Source organism: Etheostoma cragini, chromosome 13 (assembly GCF_013103735.1).
Source record: "Etheostoma cragini isolate CJK2018 chromosome 13, CSU_Ecrag_1.0, whole genome shotgun sequence".
NCBI lineage: Eukaryota > Metazoa > Chordata > Actinopteri > Perciformes > Percidae > Etheostoma > Etheostoma cragini.
Genome location: NC_048419.1, coordinates 22,221,426 through 22,238,590, shown reverse-complemented (window position 1 = coordinate 22,238,590; position 17,165 = coordinate 22,221,426). Strand labels below are relative to the sequence as shown.

Sequence of the window (17,165 nt, the reverse complement as noted above, 5' to 3'; positions counted from 1 at the left end):
TAACCTCTTGTGGCTCTTGTCAGTGCCACAAGAAAAATGGTGAGGGCTCACAACAATTAAGCTACTTGTTTTTGCTTTGCAATCAGACCAGGTCCCTATCATGCAGAGAGTACTAATTATTTTTTCATTTAATCAAAATACAAATTAACTTAGGAATTATATATGTATCTGTATTTATCCCTATCTCCTTGAAAGCACATTCACAGACTACAATTTTTTTTTTACAATTATGTTTGGTGAGGAATCGTAACTGCAGGACTTTGCGGGGACACATCATGATTTTGGTTCAAAGTTTTCAAAAGTCACTTTTACACTTTGTAAAACTGACCAGGGTTCCTAAATTTAACCACCAAAATTTGGCCCTCAACTCATGCTTCTCACGTCTTTTAGAGCAACCCTTACCATCATCAATTTCAGCAGTTCTACTCTTCGTCTCCATCACATCTTCCTGCTCCTCTTAACATTGTCGCTTAGTAACCAACTGAGACCTGAATGTAATCAGCAACTGACTAAACAAATGCAGCTTGCTGTCCAGCTATTCATATCAGACTGTAAGGGTTAACAGTCTGGTGGTTAACCACATGCAAAAACGTATTTCCCAAAATGCTGAACTACTCCTTTAAGAGAAATCATATGCTTTATTTTCCATAATGCTGTCCATGGGACACTAACTATGTCCTACCTAAGCCATGTGTATTAGCTGTTGCTTGTCCTTGCTTTTTTTTTTTTTGTTCAGTTGGCCTGAAAGTTTCCTGCTGTCACAATTACTGAAACAAAAATCCAGGTTTGCAGTACCTTTCTGTCACAAAAGCGCTTGTTTTTTTTTTCCAACATATCTTTCATTTAACCACAACTCTCTTCTCTTTGAGTTGTTGTCACTATTATTTGTGAAATCAGAGCGCAGCCACTTACCAGTTAAATCCTCATCTTTATTTTTTTGACTCCAGCAGAAAATTGCTCTGTGCCATTCAGCAGTTGTTATGATTATTTTGTTTTCAACTGCAATTTGTGCTCAGTGGGTCATTTTGACTATTGTTCTTTGCAAAAAAAGACTGGCAATGTTTGGTTTGATTTTCTTGTATAAAAGGTACAAAATCAGCCTGATTCATCGGATTGAAGGGAACTAATGGCTATCTTGACCTTATTCACTTCACTTTGATTGAGATTGGTTGAGATCACCAAAGTGATCAGCGATCAGTGATCAGATTACCATCTAAAACAGATAACGTCCACTAAAAAGCGATCTAATAATATTTACAGGCCTCTGCTGGGCTCGCCACCCATATCTGGTGATTTGGTCTGATGTGATGTCACTTCCTCATTATGCTGTGTCTTGCTACTCCTGTTGGCTGTAGTTGATCACTGCAGGTTCATTGCTTCCATGATGTGTCTCCAAGAGGTCCACCGAAGTGTACTCGTTGGTCTTGATCAGGAAAGACTGTGTGTACTAGGTTTAAGGAGACTAACAAAGATATAGAATAAAGTACTACTAATACTAATACAGATGTAGAAGGGGACAGCATTGCCTGATGTTAGTGCTGACAGAAGTTTGCTTTGTGTTTGTGGTTGTTAGGATGGATCTCGGCCTCTCGGCTTCTTTAGTCCACGTGTTTTACTACTGTAGTTGGCTAAAAGGTAAGTCTTCTTTCTTCAGCTATGGCATTTTCCAACACTGACTTAGATGTTGTTTTAAATGTAGTCTCAAGCAGCCCTTTGCTCTTTGGGCAGTGAGCACTTGAGAAGTCATGCTTAAACCACCAAGCTTAGCAAAAGCTTATAAATCAGTTGAGCAAGTGTTTAACAAGCAAATTCCTACATAAAACCCCACACAGTAAGAAGAACAAGCAGTCAGATGGTATGACGGGTTATTAACAACCCACCAGTTTAGCCAGATTATCTAAACCACTTTATTAGAAGTTAAAACCAAAATTGAATGCCACCATACATTTCGGCAATTCTCCCTCATTGCACATAAAAACTGAATCGCACAACTACGGAGAGTAAGATGTTGTTGCAGTTGGAAGGTGAGTCTGTAAACTCTGATGGATGTTTACAAAGGATTTTAGTAGGCCTAACCTGGGGGGGGGGGTTGTTTTAACCAAATTGTGTTATTGTCTCAGTCTTGCCACTGTTGGACATGGTTTTTAGGAATGTTGCCACATTGTGTCTTCTCAGCTGTTATCCTAGTAAATACATTCTTGTCATAACTGATCAAATTGGTGGCCACTCTAAAAATATATGATACAATAAAACCGAGGTTTCCTGTAAAATCGTTGTCACTAGATTTAGAAACAAGACCTCATTGATGACTTTCTTGAAAATGAGTGTGGGTACAGCAGCAGCGACAAAACGTTTGCTTACACCTCACAATTCAATGCAATTACCTTGTGTGTTTTGTTAGATTGTACATGTGCTCACCCTCTGAAAGTATAAATAAAGGTTAAAAGATTCTTGGTCACTGTAGTTTGAGCTGCTCTCATGGCATTCAAGGCTTTACCTTGTTTTATCTGTGGGTTTCTTTTTTCCTGCAGGTTTAAAATATATCTTTGTGCCTATCTATGGAGCTAGAAATTGTGTGATCCCAGAGGCTGTGAAGAACCTGTGCTTCCTCACAGGAAGTCTGTCTGTTTTTACTCCATAAAGACCTTTACCGAATTGGGCGGTAGATGGTACGACCAACCCAGCCAGTCATGTTAAGAGGGACTTTTTGTTGCTGTGGGGTTCGAGAGAGAGGAAGCCCCAAGGCCACACTTGTGATGTTGTGCCAAGAAACCTGTAGTATCTTAACCTCAGGTCGAACCTTGACTCTAACAGCAAGGTAGTTGTCAAGTTGTCCTGGGAGGTTGATGGCTTGGTGAAGATAAATTTGACTGCTGTATCTCAGCTAATCTGTTGTCCACGTCAGTCGTGTTTTAGCAGATGGAATTCCACACATTGGCATGATTAGCCAAATAATTAGCCACATTAGCATGATTAGCCAAACGGGTTCTGGACAGCAACACCATGACAACATGGTCAATAACTTGAACTGTCAGCCACTCATTTATCCCCCCCAAAAAGAGCAAATGTAAGCTTTAAAGCCAGCCAAAGATGAAGTATTCTCATTTTGTTGAACATCACATGGAAGCTGATTAAAATTATTCTGCAGCAGGATACTCAAAAAAAAAAAATTCATTACCTATTTCACATTAATTGGGATCTCCCCTTTACCTCTTAATTGATGTTGTTCCTGAGTTATTTCATTTTTTTTCATTTTAACTAACTTTTCAGTTTTGTTTATTTTGCCTTCCGCAAATATTGGCATCAGTCCAAACTGTGAAATAGATAAATAGTTTAAGTAATTTAATAAGTAAGTAAGTAATAAGTTTAAATAATATGCTTTGAAGATAAAATATATGTTGTACGCTGTTTTAATTGAAAGCAAGTGTTGAGCTTTTTACCTTCTAAATAATGCATGTCGTTATTAATGGTGGTTCTCATTTTTCATTTTCAACATCATTGTTATTTTTTTGTATGCACATTCTGGATCAGGGATATTCTAAAAATGTGTTGGCCGGGGGCCACTTTTGCTAATTGGCGGCCAGGGGCCGGTTGATGACCAAATTCAATATTTATTAGATAACATTAAATAAACATTACAAGCTCACAACTAGTCTTTCTTTGAAAATTATTAATGTAACTAAGTAAATTACTTTACTTTACCAAGTAAATTTGGCACAAGGCTCGAGATCAGGCCTATTTGACAGCTATATTAGATATTTCACTGCATTAACTAGCTTGCTTTGGTTATGGTTGAAAGAGTTCATACAGCATTCAACATAGTGGCAACATCTTCCATCATGCAATCACTCAAATGTTGAAATGATTCATAAACATATACTTATCCTACCAGGGGCAATATTAAAAGCATTTTTAATGCAATCTGGCACCTGATTTACATTCAAACTTCAAAGTAAAAATAGTTAACAATCCCACTTTGTTTTTATTGTGAATTAGAAAGTGGTCAGCAGGCCACCCAGCAGCCTATCTGCCTGCAGGACGTGAGTTGAGTGTCACTTCTCTAGATAATTCCTGTTGTCTTGATTTCTGCTAATGGCCACATTACATGTGTGTTCTTCTATTAAATAAGGAAATGATGATGAAGTAGAAATTATGTTCTCTTGAGCTCATTGCTGTTTCTATGAAGCTACATCAGAAAAAAACATCTTTATATTCATCATTTTGACCTTTTTATCAATGGGGTTGGACGTTTCAAGTAACCTCTGGAGAAATTGAACTATTTCTATCTCTATCTTCAAACGAAAAACAAGGGTTTAAAACATGTGTGTAGAAGTGGACGTTTTGCTTTGTACTGCAGTATTATCATTCATTAAAGCAAATTCTGTTCAAATGTTGCAACCCCTTATTCTGCCTGTTCTGCCTATCTAAAGTGTGTCTCCTTCTGTGTGACACACTGCAGATGAACTCTGAACCAGGTGCTAGAGTGCCGTCCTGTGGCCACATGAAGACGTGCACACTCACGGCTCGCAGTATCAGAGGCACAAATACAGTATTTAAAGGACCATGGTGACCAAAATATTGAATGATATGTTTGTGACGAATTGAAGGAGTATAGAACTGTATGATTTTCCTCAGTTTTCCCATTAGAATGCATGCACACTGCAAGAAGAAAGTAATGCATTGATTGTGTTCTAACGGCAAAATCAGCCCTGAATGTTTCTGTTGTTTATTCATTATGCAATTGATGGCTTTTACCAGCACCCCTTTACAAGCAACACCTCTACAGTATAAGATAATTTTCTCTCTGCAAATTATTGCAATTTGAGTTGAACATTACTAATTGCTGTTCCTAACTGTAAGACTTACTGTAGCCCGGTGTAATTAACCATTTTAAATGATCTAGCCAATTTTTATTGACATTTAGCACAATACATGTGCATCCTGAATATTAACCTAATGGATCTTATTAGCCATGTCCCCTAGACCAAGGTGAATTAATCAAAGCGGACTTGATTTATATACCCCGCCCTTTCTTTTCTTCTTCCACCTCTCCTCTCCCTCGCTCTCTCTCTCTCTCTCCATTTCCTGCGCTCTCTCACACCAAGGCAGCTGGGGATTCATTTGTCTTGCTGATTAATGATGAGAACCATATCCTCCGCAACAGCAGTAAATTAAAAGAGATTGGGGACAGAGAGAAAGAACATCAAGGTCCATTCATCCCAATCAAATTTCACAGTAGGTCCAATTCATCCTAAGCTTTATTTGTATTGTCTGCTATACAAACACCAAAAGCGCTAGTCATTCGCTTTCTCTTCCTAGACCCTCAGTCTTGGGATTTCAACTGGCAACTTTCCAGGTGCACGCTCATTTTTCAAGGCTTCAGGACACAACCATGGCCATTACTTCACTGCTTTGAAAGCAGCATGTCTGTTTCGGATTGCAGTTGTTCACCAGCCACAGCTACAGCTTAGCGCTTTTGTCTCTATGTGAACAAGCTTCATGTTCTCCCTGTGAGTGTTTTGGTGTCCGCTCAGTCTGGAGAAATGTATTTAAGGTAATGTATGTGCCCTAAGGGCATTGGAGACTCTAGATTGTTAATAGGTTAGTGATGCATATAAGATGAGATACCCCTTTCCTGATCACCAGCGAGAAAATGTGGTATAATGATGTACTGCATGTGTGGAGTCTGATGTGGAACTCTATCATACACAAGGATGTGCTGTGTAAAGCTCTAAAGTGTGTGTACCAGAAGCAGTGGTGGAAGAAGTATCAGGAAGAAGAAGCAGATCCTTTACTTAAGAAAAAGTACTGATACCACACTAAAAATTCCTCACCACAAATAAATGAATATTTCTGCTGGACTGGTAGGCCACTATATTGTTGTTGGGCGTTTTTAACAATACATGGTATTTCATAAACTATGTGGGTTTTTTTCTGCAAAATGTTTTAATGTGCAAAGTAACTAGTGACTAATGATGTCAGATTGATGTAGAGGGTGGCGTCAGCTGGTAGTGCAGCCGCACATATATCAGGGTTTACTGTTTAACACAGCGGCCGCAGGTTCAACTCCGACCTGCAGCCCTTTGCTGCATGTCATTCCCCCTCTCTCTCTCCTTTCATCTGTCCTGTGGAAATAAAGTAAAGTAAAAATACACATACTATTGTAGAGGAGTAAAAAGTAGAACATTTCACTCTGAACTGTAGGGAAATAGAAGTAGAAAGTGGCATAAAAAGAAAAGGCTCAAGTAAAGTACAAGTAGCTCCCATTTGTACTTAAGCACAGCTCTTGAGTAAATGTACTTAGTTACATTTCACCACTGACCAGAAGAATGCTAAAGTGAGCATGCAAACATGTAAAATATAACTATGCTAAGACTAATGTTTGGCAGGAAATGATAAGTAGTAAACATTTGCTAACAACGTGGTCCATAATGACGTTATCTCTGTAGTATGTTCCGAGTGTCAGCTGTGTATACATAGACATGTATGTCTATGTGTGTGTGTGTATATATATGTGTGTGTGTGTGTGTGTATAAATATATGTATAAATATATATATGTGTGTGGATGTATGTATGTATGTGTGCATATGAATGTACAGCATCTCTACTGTATCAAGCTGTTCATATTCAGTTTATATTCAGCCATTCCTTTTAGTAGTGATGTTTCCCGACAGCTTTGCATCTCTTATCCCCTTCTGTATCATATTACTGTATCGGTTGCAACAAACTATTTCCCTACATTAGGAGTCAATTACTTTTCTATTTTATTTCAATTGTTGGATGTACTTACTGCTCCACTCTCAGAGGGACCCTGGAGCATGCGGACGGTATTTGTACATTGTTCAGGGACTCAATCAGGCCCTTAATGTTTCATTTCTCCTCAAAGCATGTGGCAGCTTCCCAAAAAGCCTGAGACAACTCAAGTGACTGCCGTCCACAGGAAATAGATGGGAGCTCTGAGAAGCTTTCAGGTCATATCTCCCTAATGAATGCTGCCTTCCTCTGCTGCTTTAAAATCAACTGTAGTTTCTGTCACTTTTTTTTTTCTGTGACACTTTCATTTCTTTTTACCTGCCACTGCCTTCAAAGTGACTATAGCCTCATCTTGGATGAAAAGATGAGGACTTACACGGAGGAGTTGACAGTTTGAAAATGAACACCTCTGTCAGATCTGCAGTAGGAATGGGCATTAAATGGTCGGTGAGGTTCGTAATCCATAGGCATTCCCCCGATTCATTGATCTCCATAAGAAATATACAGTAATTACGAAAAGCAGAGATGTGAAAAAGATTAAATCAGAAGCAAACAGACTTCAAGAGCCTTGTAGAAAAGTGTGTGTGTGTGTGTGTGTGTGTGTGTGTGTGTGTGTGTGTGTGTGTGTGTGTGTGTGTGTGTCAGTTGAACAACTCAAGAATCGACCCGAACGTTGCGTCGTTCAGCTCCATCTGCATAACCGGAAGGATTTGGCAACACAGAACCCGTGTATGAGTGTGACAGACGTGTTCACTGATGTGAAAAATGTGTTCCATGTTTCAGCAGGGGCGTTTCTAGGACTTGAGGAGGTTCAGGGCTTAGCTCGAACCTATTTAAAAAAACTCAATGCAATGCAAACCAGCACTGGCTTGCCCAGCTCGTTAATAGCCACTGTATGTTCATTTTAGCTGCCCAGTTTGTAGATGTTAGTTAGATAGTACCAACATGTGGCCTAATCATAACTGGCCTGGCAGCCCAAAGGCCAGGTTTTTTTCAATTCTGTGTGGCGACTTATGATGTGGAGGGTCTGTGGGTCGTCCCTCAGAACGATTTGAGTGTTAAACACTTAATTTCCTGCATTCAGGTGAATTACCAATGTATTTCCTGAATCAAGTTATACTTGTAATATCTTTATGTAAAGGGAAACACAATGGGATAATTAAAAAAAAATCAACCACCGGTGTATATTCCCATTAGATTGACTTTACTATTCTTATCTGAGTCAGCACACATGTAGCCTTGGCATCATTTACTCTTCCCTTCTCTTTTGCATCTTTTGTTGGGGAAGCAACCTTCTTAAATGTGCATTTGAATTATTCACCTCAGTGATACATTACTTAATTTTAATGAATTAATAAACCCCTGGACTGTAATATTTTATATGTGTTTGAACAACTTTTCAGCTCATGTTCAAAACAATGTGCTCTTTCAAAATATATGTGTTCTCTGGGATTTGGAGTCGTGGTGATATTTTGAGAAGAATAAAGTGATAATAGACTATTACAGGAATACAGTCACTACATTTCAGAAAATAATCTACCTGCACCATAGTCCGTAGTCCATGGTCCTCCGTAGATTGCTTTGCTGGTAAAGCAGATGTCAGACCTTCTGACCGACTGCACAGACCACAGAAGCTGCGCTGACCATCTCTATTTTTACAGAGAGAGCGGACACTGAAGCGACCCGAGCTCCGTGTGTTTGGGTCCGAACCATCGACTGGAATCCTCACTGCACAGGAACTCCAAACAAAATCACTAGCATTCCACTGCTAAACTTTGTGTTGATGGCATCGATGTATCAGACGGATTTGGTTATAATTGCTCCAAAAATTGAATGTTTCACAACTTTCCTCACTTATAGATGGTTGCTAGGTGATAGTAAAAAATACGTCATATTGGTCAGACCAATACAGTAGACCCCACATGTAGCTGCCGGTTTTATGTACCTTGGAAAAAACTAAACTGTTACAGTTCAACCATGAGTTCTACAACAAAAATGTAAGAACTGCGAGTGCCTTGGAAACGCTTCCTTTATTTGCATGTGCCGTTCTGGGGCTTTTTTAGCCAAGGCAAGGCAGCTTTATTTGTATAACAAATATATTTTTATTGTATCATACTTTTTTTGTGAAAAATATTTAAAAAAACAAATCCAGGGCTATTCATAGAACATTCAGGGCTGTAGTCGGGGACGCCCAGGCTGAACAACGCCTTTGTGTTATTAAAGTGATATTAAAAAAAAAAAAAAAAGAAGCTGACTGCTGACTGGGGGAAGAATGCAGTTCCTCTAATAGCCAATAGATGCATGGTTTAATGATCAAGGATAAATGAATGAATGAATGAATGAACAATAAACATTGGACCGGAAATTTGGCTTTCATTTTTCTTCAAATGAGTCATTTGTGCTTTTTACTCTCTGATTTTGTTCCCTTAGTTCAAAAATGTGTGTCATTATTACTTAATTAAACCCCTTGAATTATTAAACCACCCTCTTGTCTTCTTTGTGAAGTACAACAAACTCTTTCCTCTAAGAGGTATCAAAGATACCCAAAATGTTTGTTTAACCTGGAATTAAAAATCTGAATATAACTACAAAATCAAAGCAAAGCACTAATATAGACTATGGAGAGGACATGGTTGATGTTATTAATGCTAACCTAACAGAGGTGTCAAGTAACAAAGTACAAATACTTTGTTGCCTTACTTAAAAATGTTGGGTATCCATACTTTACTGGACTAATTATTTTACAGCAGACTTTTTACTTCTACTCCTTACTTTTTTATGGGATTGTCTGTATTTTACACGCCTTACGTTTTAAAAATAGCCTCGTTACTTCTATATCAGTTTGGCTGTTTTTTATTCATCCTTATCATCATCGTTTTCATTGTTTAAAAAAAAAAAATAAACTATCCAGATAAATCGCGCCACAGAGTGAATTTGATTGTGGATGAGAAGTATAAACTTTGCTTGATCATGTACACATTCAGCCAGTTGGAACAGAAGAACACTGAAAAGGCATGTTTAGTAAGCAGGATTTGATGGCTACTTTCCTACACTTATAAAATGTAATTCAATGTGGATGTGATTCATTTACTCAACGTAATGGAAAACGTTACAAATTCTGTTTTTTTTGTGATCAAATCTTTACTTATTTTTATATATTTAAGGAACAAACAGTGGCAAGCAATTACAAACCATAGACTGAGAAGGAGAACGCGCGTCCCAGGACCAAATAAAGATAAAAACCAAAAAACGAGAGGAAAGACGGGAGGGAGACAAAACTAAACTCGCAGAAACAGTCAATTTGTGATAAACCAAAGTATCCTTTAAGTTGAGATTAATTTCCACTGCGCTGTATTCTCTGTGCAAAAACTGATTGAGGTTTCTGTACTCCTATCCTCTAACGATGCCACGGTGCTCATTACATTACATTTCTTGGACATATTGTCAGCTGAGCAACTGGTGGTGAGCAACTGGTGTTTGGCTTATGTTGCCACAGCAATATACCATCAACTCATACCAAGAGCAGACATGTAGTGAGTGAATCACCCATTATCAGATGTATTCTCATTTGGTATTTGCTTCAAGCTCACTATCACAGCCAGAAACACGAATACCACAGATGATGGCGCAGCACTCAAAGTTCAACAGTACAACGACAGGTTGTTGGGGTTGCAAGCTCTACAAACATTGGCTTCTTTCTGACCACAGAACACACGCATGGAAACACACACATTCACCCCTCCACCAGCGCCGCCGCTGCCTCCAGCAAGTGCTATTTTGCCAACTGCAACCCTGGGCAAGATAATAAGATGGCTAGCAGACATTTTGTCAATATTTCTGGCTTGGCTCAGAGTGCGCCTGGCCGGCTGCTTACTGATGGATGTGTTGACTCATTTTTTTTCTTCTTTTTCTGTTCCACAGGAGCTCTGCCCTGGTTTGCCAGACTGCGAGAGAGCAAGTAGAGGCAAGTGTACAGGGAGGAGAGAAGGTCTTACTAATGCAAAGCAGTTCATTAAAATCAGGCACAAAGCATCTATCAGGGGGGAGGGGTGCTGCTAATCCGTGCCTGTGGTGAGTCCAGCAATATTCAGAAAGGGGATGGTACACTCCTCAGCTGTGAACTTGTCTGGGGAGCGGCGGAGTTGTTTGATGCTAACGAGGCCGTGCAGATGATTGATTTTCCAGAAGGATGCTTTGAGACTCTGCTCTTAGTCTGCCATCTGATTATCATACACGGCATTATTCATGTCATGAATATACAAAGAGGCAAGGAACAAATAAATACTGACATGCATCCAGAAGCTGATAAATATTAAAAAGAGCACACATGGCTTCAGATTTTACCATTTCATAATTTGAACATTCATGCTGTAAAGCCTCTAGCCAGGGTCTAATCTTCATTTCAAACAGGTTGAGCAGCCATGAGGAGACGAAAAGTTCTTCACAAACATCATATTTGTGCTGTGTCATGAATGCTGGAATTCTTACTCTAGAACTTTGCAGTATTTCAGATACTTCATAAAGTACCAGTACGGTATGTGTTACTCTGACTTTTCTTTACATTTCACACAGAAATTATAATGAAGAAAAGGGGAAAAGTCAGAGGATCACCAAAAATGTATTGATGAATGTAAACTAGTTTTTTTAAGAGACATGTATAGACTAATGTTTAATGTTTCACATTCTGATTCAACATGTGGGAGGATTTGAATGAATACTAATGGCACAAACAGAGGTGACTGTGTGCTCCCACTGTTTGGACATCAAACGATCCGTGCAGGCACACACTGGACACCAACACACAACACACCCCAGCGCTGTTGGGAGCCGCTGCTGAGAGATCCAGCTTTGCCTCCGACACTGATTCAGCTAGTGATGTCTCATTCATTAAATGGGTTTCTTTAAATCCTGTTGCCACATATTTTCTTCTTCCATTTCTTTTTATTGTCCTCCCACGTAAGACACAAGCAAGGGGGGGAGAGGATAATGAAATTGCACCAATGTGTTACAGTTTAAAATGGGTCTTCAGTTACAGAGTTCTGAAATGTCAAATTAGTTTTATCAAAGGACACATGGAATTCTAACTTCCTATGTGATTATAAACAATTGTGTTAATTACTTGAAAGCAGTACTTGCCCAGAGTACCTGATCTGAAGTATCTTACCAGAAAAGGACTTTGGTTGATGTAAAAGTTACCTTTAGTAATTTTCACTGATTTTCTGGTATTAAATTTACTCAATTGTTAGAAATAAAAGTAAAAATAACTTTTGGTTATGAACTTTATTGTTGCTAACTTGAAAGGAAAACATAACATTTGGGTTTTTCCACACTTTTGTGAACATCAAATAAAAAAACAAAAACAGAAATCAGAATCTTTCACTCCAACATGCGAAAAAACATTTCATGCAAGAAACGAGAAAGAGGCTTAGGGGAAAATATATCAGAGTAAAAGTATACATTTTATTTAGTAAATGTATCGGAATAAAGGTGAAAGTTTCCGGAAATATGAATTGCGAAATAAAGTACAGACATCTGAAAATTCTAAAAGTACAGTAACGCAGTATTTGTACTTTGTTACATTACAACACTGTATAAATATGGACATACAGTGGGGCTTGAAGGTTTGGGCACCCTAGGTAAAAAATTGTATTAATGTAAAGAAAGAAAGCAAAGAAAAGATGGAAAAATCTCCAAAAGGCCTCAAATGAAATCCAATCTAACTTTTTGTGACATATTATGCAAATGTATAATCTGTCATTTGATCCCTTTTGGAGATTTTTTACATCTTTTCTTGGCTTCTTCATGCACATCGATACAAATTTTTACCTGGGGTGCCCAAACTTTTGAGTCCCACTGTAAGTCTCTGAAGTCTGTTAGGTCCAGCCATGGTCGGTGTGCGTGCAGACACCACAGAGCCCCAACGCAGACTTGTCATGATGACGGTTAGGAAAAGTTGTGGTTAGGGTTAGGGTTCATGTGTCATGACAGTGTTATGTCATTCTTATGTTGAAATCAAAGTAAAGTGTTACCAAACCAAGTTGTGCAACAGAAAACTCAGATTGGACAGATAGTCTAGCTAGCTGTCTAGATTTACCCTGCAGAGATCTGAGCAGCAGCTAACCATAGTCCTCAGAAATCCACCGGAGTTTAAAAGTCCAACACAAAGAAAGCGTTAAGTAACGGCAATCCAGTCAAATAAAGAACACACGGCAACAATTTCTGGCAGCAACAGGGCAATCCCAGAAGTGGAAGGTCGTGGATGTAGACTAGTTTACTGGAAAGTAAAGTCAAGTCAGCATATAATTGAGGCCAAGACAAGTCTGAACCAAGCTGATTTAAAAACAAGAAAGTTCTAAGACCCCAGAAAAGTTGCATCTAAGATCAGAATCCTGCTCTGAGAACAAACTCCATAGAGAAACTCAAAAAGTTAGTGTTTCCTGCACTTGCCTAGGTTTCTTGTGTATGCATCACAGAGGTTATTAGCCCACAGTCTGGGGTTGTTGCCTTTGAATCATTAAGTAAAGGATGAGTGTTTGAAGCGCCTTGATATAATGATCCTTGGCAACTCTGAGGGTTCAAAGTAAATTGGCAAGGGTAAAAAAAACCTTTCTTGCGACTGAACGAAATAGAGAAATCAGCCAGCTATGTTTAATAGAATTTTCATCAGTGCTCAACCAGTCTCTCAAATGGGTTATCTAAGATAATGGCTGCACAGGTTCATTACCTCCTTGTCAAATTAAATTTCTTTTTCTCCTCAAGGGGGGATTGGATAGTGATTACAGATCTAACCAAAAGAAGGCTCTAACTTTCACTCTGTAAGACTGGGGAAAGGCGACAATGACAGCAAAATTAGTCTATTTCATCTCAAGACCTTTGTACACTGACCTGTCCAAGCCACAAAGAGAGTAGGTGTTCACTGTGGTGACACTGAGGATTGTCTTTGTTTGCATTATTTTTCTTTCAATGTGTGACTCTTGTTCCTCTTAAATGAAGACCTTTTGTGAAAAAGGGGTGATGCGTAAGACATACTATAAGAAAAAGACAACATTTACTTCAACAAAACTAAATCAGCAGATGAGACGTTGCTGTCGGGCTTAATGGATTCTTATTCATTGTTTCTTTATTTTTAAAAAGGAAATTAAAAAGTTAAATGGTGCGTGGAGAACACAGAGACTCTGAACTCAACTGAAAATACATACTGAATAAAAGAAAACACCAGTTGCCATGGTGTCCATAACATTTTACTTTTGGGATTGCTCCATTGCCTTCAGAAATTTGGTCGGATATCACTCTTTTCGGGCAGATGTCTGTTGCTGTCCGTTCCTAACTTTTGATTTCTGAGGACTATTGTTAACGGCTCCTTAGATCTCTGCAGGGTGAATCCAGCCAGCTAGCTAGACTATCTGTCCAATCAGAGTTTTCTGTTGCAACCTTTGACCTTACACACAATCAGCCAACGTAAAATTACAACAACTGCCACTAAAAACACCACAAACTCGCCATCCTCTCCCCTCGACTGACAGACACACTTAAAATGGTATAAATACCTTTAAGTCCACATCATGGGACAAGTCTACTCTGCTTCAGAGTCCTCCGTCACCGCAAAATGTACAAACTACTCTACTGAAACTTGTAAAGTGTGAAGGAAACGCTTTTTTCTGACCAAGACGGACATAGCAAGCCAAAGAGCCTGATAAACATGTTGCTTCTGAGGTGCATGATACAGAGCACAGGCTTGTCAAAATACTTTGTCAGGTTTGGTAGTCTTGATCTGGTAGTCGTTGTGTCCTCTAGTTATCAGAAATTGCTGTTAATTTAGCTTTTAACCAAAGTTCTAATATGTGCCTAACTGTTACCTGCACATGTCATGTGTCACCAGAAAATGGGCCTCATGGTGGAGGGAAATTATGTTTGCAGTGTTCATAGAACATAATTTCATAGAGTTAACTATCATTCCATGATATTGTCTAAGACTGTGTTATTTATGAGCAGATGCAGCCCCAGTACCAAACTCCCTAAACGGCAGCAGCTGTGGCTTGCATCATCCAAATCCAAAGAGGAGGTGAAGTGCTTCTCATTGCTGGCTGGCTTTATGTGCAGGACACTCTGATCCCAATGATCTTTTGACCAGGATTAGAACAGCAGGTTTGGCAGGTTTGAATTGTGAGTGGTGTGATTTGTGTGTTTGCCTTGATCTCATTGTAAGTGGTGCTTCTGAGAAAGTACCCACTGTCAATATGAAATATATGGATGTCAATGTGCATATGAGACGCTATCAACATGAGGTGGTAAATGTGTCCTGTATCGATCTTTCTTGTTAAATTAAGGTCATTTCTGTGTATTGGTTGTAGTTTTTGAAGTGGCTTTCATTTATAATAACGTAATAATGTAATTGCTTACATCTGGGAACACGGAGACATCACTGCAATATTGGGAAAGATAAACGGTAAGATGATCAGAGAGGTTTGTAAACACAACAGCCATTTAGTCAGGTTGTCTAAATCACTTTCTTGGAGGTAAAATCAGAAGTGAGTCCCCAGAAATGTCGTAATAATCCCTCAGTAAGTAACGAGGTTACTCTAACGAGGGCATTTATTTTCCAACCTGTAAGATTGCGATCCAACTGCTCCTGTTTCTTGCCTTATCGTTTTTATTTTTAGCATGTCCGTGTTACCAAATCTCAACAATTAAGTTGGTGAGTGAATTGTTACCATTAGTGATTTTTTTTAAATATATATACATATACATGCATACACACACACACACACAGAGTGGATAATTGTCAGAAAGGTCATCATTTTCATCCTAGTCCCATCAACCCAGTGACAATATAAATGATGGTGTCAAAAGTTGAACAGTCACTGTGTCTCCAGTGGTGACAAGTTTCTTGAGTTTTTGATTACATTTCCCAAAGTGACACTGTTGTTGCCTACTGAGGAGATGATGAGCAGCAGGGTATCTGGGGCTCAGCATGAGGGTTGCCTCTCTGCAGATATCCTGATTGGTTGATGTGTGTCTGCACACAGTTAGAGAGATGCCTTCACAGTCTGTTAGTTCCAGCTCTACTTTCCAACTTTCTCCTTAAAGTAAAGACGTTCCAGTCAGGCTTCTACAAACAAATGCTCTGTTAAAGGAGATTTATTTTACTCATGCATACAAGATATTTAGAAACTTTCACATTCCGCGTGAAAATACACATATTCAGCTAAAACTAAAGCTTAAACACTGACAGTTTTGGTTCATACAGTTTCCTCTAATATGCATATTTGTATTTATAAAGTTGGATTGTGTTCAGTTTGGAAGCATGATGAAACACTTACTTATACACATGAGGTTACTTTTCTTGTTTTATCATTTTATTTGCACGGAAGAAATTTGAAGGTTCAGGGTGGCTGTGGCTTAGGAGGTAACCCAATTCGTTCACTTATCCCAGGGTTGGAAATTGGATTCCCACTCATCCTGCCAACATGCCAAAGTGCCTTTGGGCACTAGACTGACCCCTAAATGGCTCCTGATGGTCAGGACAGCACCTTTGCATGATTGCGTGTTGCCGTCTGTGTGAGTATGTGTGTGAATGGGTTAATGAGAAGCAAATCAGATGCAGTATAAATGCAAAGTTGTTACACAAGGATTGAAATGTGGAGCGTAACAGAGATAGTTGTATTTCTGATAGAAGACAGCCTACATCTTTGTATCAAAAAACGCAAAGTGTGGCCGTCTGCTGTCCTTACAGCACCACAAGTGGAGCAGCTGAGAGACGCTTGATGCTTAAAGGGCAGCAGCCGTGTTGAATGCCGTGCTAATGGCAGGAAATCACTAGAACTGGTGTTGGTGGGAGAGGGCAGGAATGAGGGTTTGCAACAGATAAACACATAACAGTGTAAATACTACTGCAAATTGTGCAGGCTATGTTTTATTAATCTCTGTACATAAAAACATGCTCTAGCCGGAAAAGTTAAGCTCGATAATTTATAACAAACTTTATTTGCTTGTCCTTTTATACAAGAAATGCAGCAAAAACAGATTTACAATAAGGAAATTACAACAAATGAATTCCATCATTGATAAAAATGAGATTGAGATTAATAAATACATTGGAAATAAAATGGGAAATTACACTAATTTGATAATAATAATGAGAAAAAGATATAAATTGAATACATACAGTATAGCTAGAATGCATAAGATGGAAATAAAACCCACTGAATAACAATAATAATAATAATAAAGCAGCAGCAGTGGTGGAGGTTTGATTTTTCGCCTCGGGTGGACTCTTTACAAAGTAATGATGTCCGTGTAATGCTTGGAGCAGCACTAACTACTTCCCATTCACTTTCGTTTCGTTTCGTTTCGTTTATTTCACACGTCATCACTGTACATTCAATCACAATTCCATGATGCACAACAATCA

General features: G+C 38.8%; 1 protein-coding gene across 1 annotated transcript in view; it reads left to right on the top strand.

Annotated features, from left to right (window-relative positions):
* The first annotated feature begins 1,615 nt into the window (after positions 1–1,615).
* Positions 1,616–17,165, top strand: part of LOC117955360 (lathosterol oxidase-like) — a 21,493-nt gene continuing 5,943 nt past the window's right edge. Inside the window, exon 1 of the mRNA XM_034889821.1 lies at positions 1,616–1,635. The gene's annotated coding sequence lies outside the window, so the exon portion shown is untranslated. The remainder of the gene's footprint in view (positions 1,636–17,165) is intronic.